Source organism: Trichosurus vulpecula, chromosome 2 (genome assembly GCF_011100635.1).
Source record: "Trichosurus vulpecula isolate mTriVul1 chromosome 2, mTriVul1.pri, whole genome shotgun sequence".
Lineage (NCBI taxonomy): Eukaryota > Metazoa > Chordata > Mammalia > Diprotodontia > Phalangeridae > Trichosurus > Trichosurus vulpecula.
In genome coordinates, this window is record NC_050574.1 from 98,733,336 (window position 1) to 98,745,837 (window position 12,502).

Sequence of the window (12,502 nt, forward strand, 5' to 3'; positions counted from 1 at the left end):
TTTCTTATTTGTGCAGCCCAAGATTGTATTTGTGGTTTGGTTTTTTCTTAATCCAGCCACTATATTAAATAGTTAAAAAAATAATGGTTCCTATTTGCATAATGCTTTATGGTTTGCAAAGGGTTTTATATATATATATATATATATATATATATATATGAAATATGTGTGCGTATGTATACATACATATATGTATGTGTATACATATATGTATATGTATATATATGTGTGTGTGTATATATATATATTTATATATACATATAAATCTTGATCTTCACAACCATCCCGTGAGGTAGGTGCTGTTATTGGGATCACTTTACAGATGAGAAAGGCTTAGAGGGGTTAAGGTGAAGTTAAAGGTTAAGTCATTTGTTCTTAATCACTCTGCTATTAAACATCTGGGTCTAGATTCAACTGTAAGCCTAGTATTTCATCTACCAAGCTATGTTGTGAATTGGATGGGGAAATGTGTCTCAAGGCATCTCTTCAGAATATCAGTCTTTGTGAAGCAGAAAAAGGTTTTTTTTTTCTTTTTCTTTTTTTTTTTGTAAGAGGTGAGAAATATGTTGGAATCCCTGGTGACAAGCACCCAGCTACCATGTGTCAGGGATGATAGACCTGGAGTGGTCATTTGATCCATTAATTTATCATCATTTTGAAAGAGCCTGTGTCCTATCTCAATTTCATGAGGCAGCAGTTCCCATTAAATGGAAGTCATCGTCTCATTAGAAGGACAGCTGGGCAGCACAAATCTGTGAGGGTACTAAAGCCTAGTTGCTGATGGCAGCCCTAGGAGGTCGAGCCAGCTGATCCTTCAGTCAATGGGGTTATATCCTGTTGCTATGACATGACAACATCAACCCTCATTTGACTACCATTTTTGTGATTCAGGTTTGGAACTAAGTAATGAGTTTAGGACAGAGTTAATATAACAGTCCCACTCTTTTAATAGTGCCTTCTTTTGTACCTAACATCACTAAATGTTATATGATATTCCCTGAGGTTCTTTTGAATTGTATGTTCATACAAGTGCAGTTCTAATTAAATTGAATCTTTTATTGAAATTTCCATAGCATTTCTTAGAGGTTTTTTTTTAATTAAAGCTGGAAACTAAAAAAAATCAGTACATCTCCCTTAAGAAAGAGCCTGATTATATCCCAGTAGCTCCTTCACTTAAGAATTGATTTTTATTAATGTCTTGGTTAAGAGTCTATTTTAGGGATATTGAGGCACTTTGCAGAATTTCAATATCTGGTGTTCTGGTGAGGCTAGGTGAGGCTAGTTACTTGATCTTGCTTTTCAGATGAGAGATTTCAGTTTGGGACTGATTTCTTCTTAGACATTAAACAGTAAGGATTTTTTAGAATTGCTATTTTTGTTTTAATAACCCAATCCTTTTTGAGAAAGGTCAATTCAACAAGCATTTACTAAGTGCCTACTATGCCAGGCATGGGGGACTTGAAAATAAAAAATGAAAACTCCCCATTTGCAAAGAGTTTGCATTGTACTAGGAGCAAATTTACTATGAATTCTCAGGGGTCATGTGGAATTTCACATCTTGTTCTGTTTTCTTTAATTGCTATGAAACACATGGAACTTAAAATGAAGTGGACCAAACAAAAACCTTAACAGTCAGCTGGCCCCCCTTCTGCATGAATACTGCAAAGGTTAATAGAATGGAGAACAGTTTGCATCTTAAATAAGTCACTGGAAGAAACAGTAGCAGCATAAAGGAAAGCCTACAGAAACAGCAGTATTCTGGCCCAAGGGGAAACACCACAGATGCAGTGATAATCAGCAGGTATGGCCTGGCTCTGATGGATGAGGAGAAAGTGGCTTTCTAAGTGGAAGCAGGAAGTCTTTATAGCATTTTCCTTGAAGAGACTTGCAAGAGATGTGTAGTATGTGCCACATAGAGCCTGGAAGAAATGAATGTCAGAACTCTGGGTGGGACATACCAATGAGAGCATGACCACTGGTAGCCTTGAATAATGGATAGGAAAGATAAAATTTGTCATCTCCCCCCCCCCGCCCTTTTTTCCTTTCTGAGCCATTCTGTTTTGTTTTTCATTTTTATCCTTTTTGTGCCAGCATTTACTTTTCATTGTGTCACCAGAAATGGAAATCTGCTTTGGTTCTAGGGAGTTGCTGAGAGTACCATTTAACTATGGTATCCTGAGCCATACCATGAGAGCCATAGGGCCCTGCATCAGTTTCAGAACTACCCAAGCTATGTCTTTGAAAACCTTTCCTGATGCACAGGGACATTTCTGCATGGCTCCTTGGTGGTAGCCATGGTGCTGAAAGGAATAATATTCATGAGACTGGCAGAAAGGAGGAGTGCCGATTGTAAGCCCATTTGCACTGCGTATTTGTTACAGCTTTTAATAATCAAGTGGCTCACATGAATATTTACTGTTTAAATAGTGGTTTGTTTAATATTAAAGCTTGTCTGGTAGCAAAAGGGGCTGGCAGATGACTTGGTATTTCCCAGCAGCCTAAGAGGATGCTCTGTATGAATAAATCAATGAATAAGTGAGTGGAAAAGCATTTATTAAGTATTAACTATGTTCCAAGCACTGTGATAAGAACTCTGTGTAGCCAACTCATTCTGCTTTTCTTTTAACTTGGTTTTTTGGGCTAATCCAGAGAATGAAGAGACATCTGTTCCTTTCCTTCCTTATACTCTGCTGTCTCATTGGGAGCAGAAGGTGGTTTTCGTGTATATTTGTGTGAGCTGAACATGGGTCACTTTGTAAGACCCTGAATTATTTACAACCACTATAGATAGATGCCCCCCTCAAGAAGCCTTATTTGTTTTATTAGCTTCTGTGGGCACAAATCACTTGAAACTGCGATGTCCTAAGCCTTGTGGCAGACTGAGAAAAGGGGGCATGTCTTTTTCTAAGGCTGCTGTACCTTCATGGAGATGGTCAGTAATGAAGTTAGTTGATGGGTTTCACTGGTGGCTTGCAAATCAGCCTCTAGCAACATAACCTTGTACTATTTGCCAATGAGGGCATAGTATCAGACTAACAGCTTATTGTAGGAAGCAGAGAAGGTTAGGACTGTTATTGGAAGTGAACTTGGAGATAGATCACTTACTCATTGAATCATTGCTTGTGGTTCTCAGCCATTTCCGTGCAGTGCTGGTGAAGCCAGGAACTCTTTCTCAAAATAATATTCTAAATACATACAATATTACAATACAATATTACATACAATATTACAAGGGAAGGCAATTATAATAAAATACAAGCATCAAAATGTGTTTTAAAGTTCACAGACCCTAGCTTAAGATCTCCAATGTTAGAATTAGAAGGAGCCTTAGAAGTCATCTAAGGTTGAGGAAAGTCAGTTTGAGAGAGGTTAAATTACCCACCCAACATGTCACCACTAATAAGTGGCAGGATTTGAATTTAGATCCTGTGACTTTTAAGTTATATACTTTTTCCATTGAACCATAGGCCATAGAATAATAATCACAGTACTATTACAATGTTTTTAAAATTTATATATCACTTTAATGCCTACAAAGAACTTTAAATATTTTATCTCACTTGGAGCCTCATAACAGTCTCTGGGGGTGGCCATGGTGCTGAAAGGTACAATATTCAAGGAGACAGTACAAATATCATGATCCTGGTTTTACAGATGAGGAAACTAGGGCTCAGAGAGGTAAATAACTCCCCAATCATCACACAGCTAACAAATGTCAGAAGCAAAATTTTAATCTAGTTCTTCCTGAGTCCAACGCCGTATCATTTTTGTCACACTATTCTCTCAATAAGTTGTTGCCAATTGAATTGTAGAGCCTGGTTTGTTCCTGCTTCTTCCTGACCTGTGGTCATTTCCATTGTTAAGAAGGGAAAATAGTTGGAGGCTATCTGCATACTTCCCTCCCTCCAACTCATAGACTTATCCATTTATGACCAGAAATCATCCTGAAAATTCTTGTGGCTCATCAGCTATGCTCCCCATCATACACTTTTAGGTCTGTCAATACTCCCCAATTCTATTCTTTCATTTCAGTAATCTACTTCACATATTTATCAAATACCTGCTATGTGTCAAGCACAGAGATACAAAAGAGGATAAGAAAAACCCCCTGCCCTCAAGGAGCTTATGTTCTTGTGGAGGAAAATATGCATTAAAAAACCATCTAAAAATTTTCATTGATATTTTTTAATATCACCTACATTTTTGATATATCATTTTTCACTCCCTCTCCCAGAGAGCTATCTTTTATAATAAAGAATTTTAAAAAGGTGGGGCAGGGGAAGTGCAATAAAGTTAGCCAACATCTCAATCTAGTTTGACATTGGACTGTGAGCTCCTTGAGACTGTCTTTTACCTTTATTTGTATTCTGGGCACATAGCACAGTTGCCTGGCATATAGTAGACATTTAATAAATATTTATTGGCAGACTAACATTATATGTGGTGTCCCTCACCTCTACAAAGAAGAAAGGGAAGTATATTCTTGTAGCTCTTTGATGCCAAGCCAGGTCCTTCTAATTTCACTAAATTCCATGTCAGCTATTTGGTTTTTCTTTCCATTTCCATTGTTGTAGCCTTGATTCTGGTTATTTCATTTGGCATCATTTCCAGAGTCACCCCTAGAGTGCTCAGGGGACCAAGGAAAATATTGGGGTGGGGAGCTGCATAGATCAGTAATTTGGTTTTAAAATGTTTTACAAAATATATAAGCCCACCTGAGGTCTACTTACCAATTTGTCAGTAAAGATTTTGAATAATGGGTAAAGAAGAGGTGTTTACTTTTGTTGAGTGTCCAGTTGATGCACACGAAGAGTCCTTGTAGTGTCCACACAGTATCTCTATGTGTTCAGGTCCAGAAACCATCTCTTCATGTTCTTTATTGTTGAATGCACAATACCTCGCTAATTTCAAATCTGTGTTGTTGTTGTTCAGGCATTTCAGCCCTGTCCAACTCTTCATGACCCCATTTGGGGTTTTCTTGGCAGAGACACTGGAGTGGTTTGCCATTTCCTTCATCAGCCCATTTTAGAGATGAGGAAACTGAGGCAAATAAGATTAAGTGACTTGCCCAGGGTCACTCAGCTAGTAGGACTTATTTGAGCTGAGGAAGATAAGTCTTCCTGACACCAGGCCTGACATTCTATTCACTGTGCCGCCTAGCTGTGCAGAGCTGAAATGACTATCTGATTTAGGATTACTGTTGTAGAACATATAAACTACATTACACTACAGTTCCAAACAACATATGTGACCACTGGAAGGCAAAGAGTCCTCCCCACTATTTGCAATACTAATAGACATTCCAGGAAAATAGTTTATACCATGAAGGCTCACCTTACTCGCTGCTCATAGTCCCTCAAGATGCCACAAATAGCTGTAGTTTCATTTTCGGAAAGTGTTTTCAGCACCATTCAATAACTGATACACAGAAGTTAGGAAGTTAGAATACACTAAACAACTCCTTATGACTCCCTAATATTAATATTTCAAGAAAAACTGGAAATGTTGCCTCTTTTACAACATGTATGTTAAAGCGTATAACATGATGAATAAAAATTTAATGGTAGATAGGGAAACTCTGTTTTGGAGCTTTTCAGGTGAAAAATATAAGGCCCTTCATAGGAGACCCTGAAAATTATATTCATTTTCATGGAACAGATCATTTGAAAGATTTTTATTGCATATTATACTAAAGTTTAAATTATTTATTATTATTTTTGTTGTGTTGGTAGTACAAATAAAGCAGAGAATGGAATGTTGATACTGTTTGTACATTAGATAGTGCCCTGTTTTTTGAAATCTCAGATAAAATAACCCTATCTTCCTCAAAGTTAAAATAATTGCTTTGTATTAAATATACAAATATGTCAAAATTACAATTTAAGAACATTTAATTAAATGGGACTTACATTTCAATTAATGATACAACTTAGAAAAATGTTTTGATGTAAAAATTTCCACTATACTTTTCAAAGTTTTCCCCCACTGTTATTTACAACAATTTAAACACATACAAACATGTAAAAGTGTAAAGTACTGAAACTATCCAGCCTCTACATAACTTTACCTAACAGAAGACACCATCCTATACAATATGAGTCAGCGCACATGCACACCTTGATGGCAACTGTCTGTGTGCCCATCTTTAGACAACAGAATGTTTTAATTTAAGTTTATTACTATTAGTTATAACATTAATGATTGTGATATATATATTTAAAAACATTTGAAGAAATAGTAGCTTGTTTTGCTAATTATAAGAATTTAGGTAAAGTGCCTAGAATTTTTATACTGCCATTACAGGACGTATTAGAAATCCTAAGAAAAAAATACAGGACATCAAAAGCAATTAGCCGCTCAGAACATAGAGAATATGCTACTAATATCAATATTTAATATTGAGTCTCAAACTGCAACATAATATATTTTTGTGTCATAAAGCTGAACTGCATGTAAGATGTCAAAAGAAAATTCTTAAATTCAGCCATGATGTTTCGATATTTAATTCAGGTAAAAAAAAATGGCCTATTACCACCAATGTTGTCCGCCCCACAAATCCAAGTATTTGACTATGCCGACTGCCAGGATAGCATTAGTGAGCGTTCTCCCTTTATCTTATGATGTTTTATCTTTCTGTTGCGGTAAGATACCTTGTTACTGTGCACATTTGTGTGCTTTTATGTTATTACCAAATTTATTATATGCAACAATATATTCAGTGAACGGGATACATTGTATTTTCAAAGTAAATCATAACAATTAACAATGAGAATTAAATCTATGAGCACTTAAACCATTCGGTGAGAAGGCAGCATAGACAGAAGTTCTGCCTTGGATTGTGTTGGGAGAATGTGGAATATTTTCTGGAACTCTTGGCTATCTCTTTAAAAAAAATTTTTTTATTTAACATTTTTCCCCAGGTACATGTAAAAACAACTTTTAACATTCATTTTAAAAACTTTGAGTGGTGAATTCTTTCCCTTCTTCCCTTCCCCCCACCCCCATTGAGAAGGCAAGCAATTCGATATAGGTTATACATGTGTAGTCATATTATAAAAGAAAATATAGACAAAAAACTAAGAAAAATAAAGGAGGCAAAAAAAAGTATGCTTCAGTCTGTATTGAGACATCATCAGTTCTTTCTATGGGGATGGATAGCATTTTTCATCCTAAGTCCTTCAGAGCTGTCTTGGATCATTGTATTGCTGAGAAGAGCTAAGCCATTCACAGCTGATCATCTTACAATGTTGCTGTTACTTTGTACACAGTACATTTCACTTTGCATCAGCTCATGTAAGTCTTTGCAGGTTTTCCTGAGAGTCTCTTGCTCATTATTTACCATAGCACAATAGTATTCCATCGTAATCACATACCGCAATTTGTTCAGCCATTCCCCAACTGATGGGCATTCCCTCATTTTCCAATTCTTTGCCCTCTTGGCCGTCTCTTAACCCTTTTTTGTGTCTATGATGAACAGGGTCCTCCACAGTGTGGGAGCCCTCTGAGACACAGGTCTGGAGTAGGGACCTTGCCTACCTCAGTCTAAGGGACATACTGATGATTTCACCCAAGTCTTCCCGTGTTTCTATTTATTCGTCATATTTTTCCCCAAGACAGTAATATTCCATTGCATTCATGTGCCACAGATTATTTCAGCATCCCCCAGTTAATGACCAGTTGTTTCCACTTCACTGTGACAAAAAGTATGGCTATAAATGTTTTGGTGTGTATGCATGAGGCTTTCTTTTTAATCATTTACTTCATAGCATCATAGGATCATAGATGTTGGTTGGTTGTTGTCCCTCATACTCAACTAGAATGACATCACTGTGTTGGAGTCAGAGTACAGTGTGTCTGACTGGCTGATCAGACCAATATAATCTTGGAAGACTTTACCACAGGTTGGGCACAAATAGTCCATATGAACATTTGAAATAGATATAGAGCTGGAAGGAACCTTAGGGCCTTTGTTCCCAAAACCTCCCTTTTACAGATGAGGAAATTCTGTCATAGAGAGGCACTTGCCCAAGGTCACACAGCTAGTAAGTGTCTTAGACAGGATTTGAACTCAAGTCTTTCTGACTCCAGTGCTTAGCACAGTGCCTGGCTCAGTAAATAGTAAGAGCTCAATAAATGTGGGTTGATGTCTAACTAATTGACTCCAAGCTCTATCCACTACTCTTCCTACCTTCCTTCTTAGGTAATAGGATAAATCTCTGGATCAAAGGGTATGAATATTTTAGTCACTTTCTTAGCATGATCACAAATTGCTTTCTAGAATATTTGGACCACTCTACAGCTCCATCAAGTTCAGTGTGCCTGTATTTTCACAAGCTCTTCAACATTGATCATTCCCATCTTTTGTCAGTTTAGCCAATTGGCTGGGTGTGGAGTGAAACCCTAGTCATTTTGATTTGCATTTCTTCTGTTACAAGTGGTTTGGAACACTCTTTCACATGGTGGTTAAACGCTGATGTCCAATGGCCGGAATCACCTTTCACAATATAAATGATAATGCTGACTCGCTTATCAGTCTCCTAGCAATGCATGGAGGGATGGAGGAAGAGTGTACAAAAGGACAAACAGCAAGTCCCTACTCTTGCCTTGTGGTCAGGACAGTGATTGGTGGAGTCTTGGGGCCTGGCTGCATATAGGAAGGTTCTACGTGTTTGAAATAATTGCCCTCCAGTCCTTAGCCAGGTCAGTGGAGAGAATGTAAATTCTCAAAGTTTTTCCCTTATTTGGAGTAGCTAAGTTAAAAGGTAGCAATAGCAACATAATGGAAGGGGGGCAAAGTTCAGATCTCTCTGGCTGTCCTGGGATGGTTTTGGTCCTCCAGCTACTGGTCAGTCCTCTATTGAAGGATCCTCTTTGGTTCACGTAAACAGAAGGCGACTCTTTACCACATAAAGGATAGGGGCCTCCAATCTAATCCAACCTCTTCATTCTATACATGAGAAAAATAATTCCTGAGGTTTATGAACTGCTTTTACAGTCACAAAGTCATGTTTCATGCATTAGCTAGCTAGTTGGCTCACTTCTCACTTGCAGTTTCAGGTTTGGATTAGATTTTCTTCAAGGCGCATTTCAATGCCAGCATCTTACAATTCCATGCTTCCTGTAGGGACTAGGTCACACAACTGGCCTCAGAGCTCTATTCTTCCAGGCAGCTAGGTGACACAATGAAAACAGTAGTGGTCCTGGAGTCAACAAAACCTGGACTTGAATCCATTCTCAGATACTAACTGTGTGACCCGGGCAAGTCACTTAATCTGTTTGCCTCAGTTTCCTCATCTGTAGGATGGGGATAATAATAGCACCAACCTCCAAAGTTTATTGTGCAGATCAGATGAGATAATATTTGTAAAGTGCTTAGCACAGTGTCTGGCACTAGCACATAGTAGGTACTTAATAAATGTTTGTTTCCTTCCTTCCTTATTCAAAACAGTAGCACCAAAAACATGCTGTGTCTAAAGCCTCTCCTCCCATTTGGAACTAAGCTAGCTTTAATAATCCCACAAATCTCCACTAAAATGATTTCACCTGAGCCTTTCGCTCGTGAATTCTAGGCATGCTTCCAATGTGTAAGAAAAACTGTTTTCTAGTGAATGAAGTTTGCATTGCCAAGAAGTGTTCTTTCAACTTAAATGATCAGGAGAGTGCACAGGGACAATGTCTTAGTCTCGATCCTGTGTAACTTCTGGGATAAACTTAGCTCACATGGAATATTAAATAATAGCTCCGGTAGCTTTGATAGAAGACACCTAAGCAGTTTTAGCAGAATCAGTTCTGCATGCCCCACCCACACATCGCCAACATCTCTCTAATACTGTAATGGCCACAGTTACATAGCTGTGTGACCCAGGGCAAGATATTGGCCTTGGAGCAGGAAGATCTTGCTCATTTCTCAGACACTTAGTAGCTATGTGGTGCTGGACAGGTCACTTTAACCTCTTTCTGTCTCAGTTTTCACATTTGGAAAGTGGGAATAATAATAGTACCCACCTCAGAGTTATGAGGACCCAGTAAAATCATATGTGTGAAGCGTTTTGCAAAGCTTTTTAAAGCACTATGTAATAACAGTAGCACCCAGGATTGTCGTGAGGATCAATTGAGATAATATTTGTAAAGCACTTTGCAAATATTAAGGTGCTCTCTAAATGATAGTCATCATTTCTATAAATGGTTTGTCCTATTTTATGTTGAGCTCCTCTATTGGGTGAGAGGAGAAGGAAATTTTCTAGTCTAGAATGAATGGGATTTGAGTCATTTGTTTCCAACACTAAACCCTCTGATCCCGTGGGAGATCTGATTCACGCACACTCCCGATGTGGCGTCAGCCTGTTGCACCCGGCTGAGCTCTGCGTCACTGCTTTCATCAGGCAGCCTTCTGCACAGAATACATAACATTGTGACTTGACGTGAGTCATGCAGAGTTCAGATCTTGAATGAACTCCCCAAATTCAGAGAAGATGCACCATGCATTTTTGTTTGCCTTTAAGGTGAACGGAATTAGACTTGTAGCCAGTTATAGGCTGCTGACACAGAATATTTGTGGACCCTTTTTTGTTTTCTTTTCCTTAGGAAAGAGAGCAGCATTGTCCATAAAAAGAATCAGTCTTTCATCCAGGAAAGATAACTCTCTTTCTAGTTCAAAGGGGAACACCCATCTCATCAGAGCCACCTTTATGGAGGTTGCCTCATTAAAATTAGAATGTTAAATAAACATCTGTTATCAGCATCCCTGCTTCAGCAAGAAAAACTGAAGGATAGAGGTGGCAAATGACCTTCAACGTCACACGTGAAGTTGTAGTGGAAAGCACATTGGACCTTAAGTCAGAAAACCTGCATTTGAGTCCTGGTTCTGATTCTTAAATAAATGCACATTTATTAAGCACCTACTATGTGCTGAGCACTGGGCTTGACCCTGGGGATTCGAGTTTAAAAGTAAGGACTCAGATTCCTCCAGGAATTTGGGACATCCAATACAAATTCATTCCTTTCTAGGCTGTGTTCCTAACCCTCCCCAGTCATTCTCCAAGTTTTTCTAGAAACCTCTTTATCCTGTATGCTCTGGACTTCACACATTGTACTTCCACCCCTATGGCTTTTCCCTCTGATTGGCTGGTTCCTCCCAGGAAGGCCCAGGTCTACCATATCTTCCTTCTTCAGGCTGTACTCCTGACTCTCCTGGATTTTCTTTCTACAAAGGAAGCCCCTTCAGGGTAGGGTCTGTCTTTCTGCTTGCATTTGTATTTCTAGCACTTAGCATAGTGCCTGGCACATAGTAAGCAATTAATAAATGCTTCTTGACTTGACACAGAAGAAAGTAGTAGCCAGGGGAAGTAGTTTTGGACCTGGCGGTCAAAGGGATAGTGAGGAGAGCCATAAGACAGTCAGTGGTCACTGTTATTTAAGTAGCAATGGTACTGCTTATTTGTTATTCCCAGAACAAGAGGTAGAAGAGGGAGAGGGGATGATGGGGGATGGGGGTAGAGGGGTTGCCAGCATGGCACATAGCAAGATGCCTGTGGTAGGAAGGCCCTGGTGTGCTGAGAGATGGCATGATGGGATGTAAAGCATGGTCTGGGGCCAGCTAGACATGACTTACATGTGATTTACTAGTCCCATCTTCCTATACAAGTCTCTTAATCTCTGAGTTTCAACTTCCTTGTCTTTAAAGAGTATATCATAATATTGTGCTTCCCCAGAGAAAGAACTGATAAATAGAAAAATTTTAAATATGTGTATATACATATATGTGTGTGTGTGTGTATACCTATTTGTGTCTAATGGTAACCATCTCTACAGTGGTTGGGAAAGGAAGAAAAAAGAAATTTACATGATAACTTTATTATATATTTAAAAGGAATAGCAAGTTGTACATAATAGATTTGTACTTTCATGTGCAATCATCTTTTTTATCATAAAAAATAATGATTATTTGGGCTACCCACCTTATAGGATTGTCTTGAGAAGTTCGCATGTACATAGATAAGTAAATGCAAAATGTGGGTAAAGTAAATCTATGTACAGTAGTATGTGGTGGGGGGGTGGGGAGAGTGGAGAGTGCTAACAACTCAGGGCATCAGGAAGGGCCTCAGGTGGGAGGGGATACTTGAGATGAGCCTTAAAGGAAGTTAAACATTCTGAAAGGTGGAGGTGAAGAAAGAGGATCCCAGACCTGGGGAAAAGTCTGTACAAATGTTTAGAGAGAGGTGGGAAAATGTCATGTGCACAGAATAGCAGATTACAGCCAGTTTGGCTGGAATGTAGAATATATCAAAGGCACTAACTAATGTATAATGGGCCCGGAAGGGTAAGGTGGGACCAGGTAAATTTGCCATCATGCTGTGGTTCAAAGGTGTGGCTGTGCAGTGTCTTGTTTTGTTTTGTTTCTTAAAGATGGAAGATCTTTATTTTTTTTTTTAAAGATAAGACTAGCGTTATTAAACTGTGACAGAGGGAATTGTTGGTGGGTGCCGTAACTCCTGGCAGGCAT

The 12,502-nt window shown here is 38.6% G+C and overlaps 1 protein-coding gene across 1 annotated transcript in view; it reads left to right on the forward strand.

Annotated features, from left to right (window-relative positions):
• The window catches only part of EBPL (EBP like), a 42,719-nt gene that overhangs the window by 14,274 nt on the left and 15,943 nt on the right, over window positions 1-12,502 (forward strand). The window lies entirely within an intron of this gene.